The sequence below is a fragment of the Limulus polyphemus genome, unplaced genomic scaffold, assembly GCF_000517525.1.
Source record: "Limulus polyphemus unplaced genomic scaffold, Limulus_polyphemus-2.1.2 Scaffold93, whole genome shotgun sequence".
In the NCBI taxonomy this organism is placed as follows: Eukaryota; Metazoa; Arthropoda; class Merostomata; order Xiphosura; family Limulidae; genus Limulus; species Limulus polyphemus.
This window is the reverse complement of record NW_013665703.1, coordinates 96688-101775: the sequence shown is the minus strand read 5'-3', so window position 1 is coordinate 101775 and position 5088 is coordinate 96688.

The window sequence follows — 5088 nt, the reverse complement described above, 5'->3', positions numbered from 1 at the left end:
AAATCATTGTAAAGTTGTAGCAATTTGTAACTGTTTTGTATATTAGAAGTTTCTAGATCACCACTTGTGCTTCTCATATATTTTGCAAGCTACGAACACCTTATCTAAACATATAAACTAATTTAGACCTTCTTGTTTATTTTTCAATGACGTTATAATTTTCATCCTTGTTAATATGGTGTAGTTCGAGTTGTTTATTTCACTGCATAATACGTAGAGACCAGATGGTAACAGATTATTGGTTGCATATAAAGTCTATGGTTAATATAGTAGATACATTCGGAGAAGTGGTTTTATGTCATGCGCTACAAGCGTTCCAAAAGCATGCAGTAATGATGTTTTTCATTCAGTTCACTAGCGTTTTGTAAAGTTCAATATTAACGTTAATAAGTTAGGGAATGAAAGATAAGTATAGTCCAGTTGAGTGAATGCGTAATTGTTCTTCCATATATCGCATGCTAATCCGCCTTCGCGATTTTTGTTATGCGTCAAAAGGTTCGTGTTGATAACAAACTAATTAACACTTGGTTAAATGTAAGTGGTCTAAGTTAATAAGGAGAATTGGGGTATTTCCAAGTAAACTGAATTTTGAAACCTTTCTCTTGATATCTTTAAAGATTTGAAAAGTTTTCTGCGATAGTTGATTGTTTCAATGATAATTTATTTCCTGTTCTTATGATTAAAATTAATGCTTGCACTAAATCAAATTTGCAGAGTTTATACCTTATTTAATTTCACCAAAGGAAAGCTTGAAATATATTTGAAATAATAATAAAAAATATTTAACTACAAATAAAATATCTGTATTTGCCACCTTGTTTTTTTTTATTAATCAGATTTTTCATCATATCTTCTCACAGCTAAAAATTAGGATAGAATGATAAATAGATTTAATTATAGATGTCACTTTAATGACGCACACTTGATGATTCTTGGTGAATTTCAATGTAAAATTGTTTTCTTTGCGTCTTAATTTTTTTTTCTACAATGATATTCTAATTGAAGTATGCAGCAGTCCCTTGGTCCAATCTTTATTATAAGGATGTTGATCACGTTTCTTTAATACTTTCTGTATGTTATAATCTAATTTGGATTTAGTTTACTCCCTTTTCTACCAAGTACGATGAACATAATTGGGTAAAGTCCAATAAGTACCTAGCTAATAAAGGAGCTTAAATTTAATATGTAAACGGCATGTAAGCTAATTATTTATGTAGAGAGTACTGCAATATTGATATTCAGATTCTATTATAACAACAACTTCACTTATCTTATAACACAGGACATCATATTGGCTTGCTTATTTAACATACTATGGAATTTATGATACATAAATACATACATATATGTATATATATATATGTATGTAACTGTGTAAGTTCATGAAATATCTGAAGTTCAATTTGTTCCTTGGATATTCTGAGATAGTTATTAACTGTAACAGAAAAGTTTTCTGAGCGTCAAAGTCATGAAATTTAAGCAAACTCGTGCTGGAAAATTCGATCTTTTTTATCCTATGCAACATTCCAATAACAATTTCAAATACAGCACGTTATAAATAATCAGATATATTTCATACACTTCTCACTAGATGTAAATTGAAGATAAGAAACGAATACTAAAAGTCCACACACAAATTTCGTAGTTTGAGTGAATATATTTTAAGTCATCTAAAGTTTGCAGATTGCTATAAAAATGTTTTTATTAATCTTGATTTCAAAGCTTTTTTCTTTCACTGCAATCAGAGAACCATCTCTTCATATAAGAATGATGAATGCCGACTATTTGAAATTGAATAAATAATTCATTGAAACATGAAATATAATTTTTTTCCGCAAGAGTTTTCTTTTTCAAATCAATTTATCATGCAAAACTGCTTGAAATTCATGGAAGCTATTGTTTTGTTTAAGATACTTCTATGATTTTCCAAGGACGATCTTGATTACCAGTATTCAGTGCTAGTTATCTCACACTTTAATATTAGACATATGTATGAAAAACGCATTGACATAAAGTTATTGTGTGTCTAAAACGTGCCCTTCCAGTGACTTAACGGTAAGCCTGAGGGCTTATAACGCTAAAAAACATATTTCGATACCCGCGATGGACAGAATAAAAATAGCCCGTTTTGTAGCTTTGTGCTTAACAACAAACAATTTAAAATTTCGTGCCGTTTTTACAGAGCAGACATACATTATAAAATATATTTCTCGTCCAACTATACGGCCCTTATGACAAAGGGTGGTATTCCCTGTCCAATTTATACGGCCCTTAAACATAGGTTGATCATCTATTTTGTGGTAAGTCGTCTCCGAACAAAATCAAAAGTAAAGCACAATAGCAGTTTACTAAAATTAAACACTAGTAAGAAAAATACTGTTCTTAGAAAAACAGTTACACGGTAACTGAAAGAGTCCTCACAACTGTCAAACTGAGAAAGAGTTATTGATAATACGAAACCTTTAACTGAATTAACGTGAATATTGAAGAAATAATATTTGCGTTCTCCAACTGTATAACTTATTATTCTTCTGTTATCCCTCTGGGTTTACTTTAATGCTTGTGCCGTTCGTGATTGACTTTAAATTTATCTATAACCTTTTCCAGCTATTTCATCTCTCAAAAACAAAACAATCTATAAACTATAACTGCGTGTCTTTTTTTAGTACTGATGTTTCAGTGATTTAGTTATGTTTCTCTTTACACACAGGAAGTCTACGTATTATGCTGTTGGCTTGAAAATGTCATAGTGCCGTGTGTTGTTATTCGATGGCAAATAAATTTTGCCTAAGAGGTAGGTGAAACTTATAAAAGTTACAACGGCATTTTATAAGATGAAGCTTAAGTGAGATGACTGTAAAATACTTAAAAGAGATTTACCCCAATGACACATGTTATTTTTGAACAGTATTCTTCCTCTTCATCCAATACTATATTTACTTTCATCTTTTCTTGATTAAGATATGTCTTGATTTATAGTATCGATGTGAAACCTACTTTCATACCCAAACTTTTAATTAATGGTATTAATCTCTAAGGGATTTTTTTATAAAATTTCCTTGCAACATTCGTGTTTGAATCAATATATAACATTAACCTTATAGTATTCAAACACGCCTTTAGTGACTCCATTACTACCATAATATCAATGTTCAATTTTTGTGGCCGGAAGAAGTAACGTGCTAGTATGTTATTAAAATAAAATGTATATCCTCTACTAGGTTTTAAATAATACTCTATACAAAAAGTTGTTAAATTCCAGACTAGTTTCTCAATGAAGTAAACTAGTTATTTTTTTATATGTCAACTAGTCTCGATTGATAATAACGTATTGTTAATTTAAGAGGCCAACATTAAAGAGCGAATGCAACATTTCTTCACCATGCAATTGCAACATGGCCAATTTTTACACCAGTAAAGTCTTGAAAAACACGGGAAAATCTAAAACTGTCTGTATTACTGCTTGGGACCTGCAAGAAGGTATATTTGTATCCAATCGCATATAAGTTAGTTGACATACACATGAATAGTTCACGAAAACCCCCAAATATACTTTCTTCGCTGAAAAATTGAACAAAAGACAAAAGTTCCAAAATTGTCTATATTTATGTTTGGGGCCTGGAAATAATATCTTTGTACTAAATCTCACGAGTAATTGCCCCCAAATTATGCTTTTTGGTGAGCTCTAATCAAAATGGGCTAATCCAACTTTCTATAAGCAAATATGTTGGGCGCAAAATAATTATTATTTGTGCCAATTTTCATTTTGATTGTGCCCCCTAGTGGCACAGCGGTATGTCTGCGGACTCACAACGCAATAATTCAGGTTTCGATACCCGTGGTGGGCAGAGCACAGATCGCCAATTGTGTATCTTTGTGCTTAATTACAAACAAAACAAACATTTTGATTGCTGTAAGTATTGACAGCACAGGAGCCCAAAATATACATTTTTGAGTTGTTTGACTTTTTACCCCATAAAATCCTTTAAAAGGCCTAAATAAAAAATTGAAAGGGTCTCTGGGTGTATTGGACCAAAGTATAACCAAGTTTCAAGTTAATCCGACGAAAAATGTAAAAATGGCGGTCGCTTGAAAAGAGTTTGAAAGCAGAAGAAACATTAGAAAAACAGTACGTCTCTTTCTGCAGAGACACAAATATATATTCATAATATATCTAAATAACACGCAATTATTTTAACATTTGGTTTTATAAAAGTTCGTTTATCGCATCTGTTTATTGTCAAGATCAGCAACTAAATACTGTAGATTTTATTATACCAGTTACTAATTTCGAATATAATTATCACAAAGATAAAACACCAAGTTGAAACAGAGAATTATGGGTTTGTTAAACGTCAATATTTTAACGATAAAAACAACTTCAGAATTAACATTAACAGTAAAAAAAAATGTGTGTTTTACTTGTTTTGATTTTAATTTTATAAAGAGTTTAATGGTCAATTCCTGACGTCACGGTGCTTTAGCAACGAGATAAATGGATCTTTAACAAGAAGCTTGGATACTAGTCGAACTTTGCTATAATAACTTTCATATTGACGTCAGAGTTAAATTATTCAGTATGATTTTCTGATTTTATAAAGTTGAAAAAAAAAAGATTTGATTAAATGGAGGCAACTTATTCTTATAGCTTGATTAGTTTTGTTAGAACTTTAAACTTAAATTGGTATAGGCAGTGTGGTTCTCTAATATTGTGTAGTTTGTTGAACTCATCAAGATAATTTATTTCTTCAAAAAATTTGGTGTTCAGACCCTTTGCGGTTTCATTAAAAGTTTTATCTTGCGGCTTTCTGATATAAACGCGAGGTTCTCTAATCCCTTGCAATTTGCTCAAACCCTTAAGGTTCGGGTATATTGTAGGATGTACGGTTCTCTGAACCCGCTACGTTTGGCAAGAACTTCAAGGTTTGATCAATGCAAATAGTGTGGTTTTCAGATTTTTTAAAAATCTGATATCATGTTAAAAATGTACCTATCTATGGTAGCAATGTGTTTCTCAAATCCTGTGTTGTTTGGTGGTTAAGTACAAGTAGCTGTTACTCTGGCTCTAACACTGCGTTTGGTAATTTA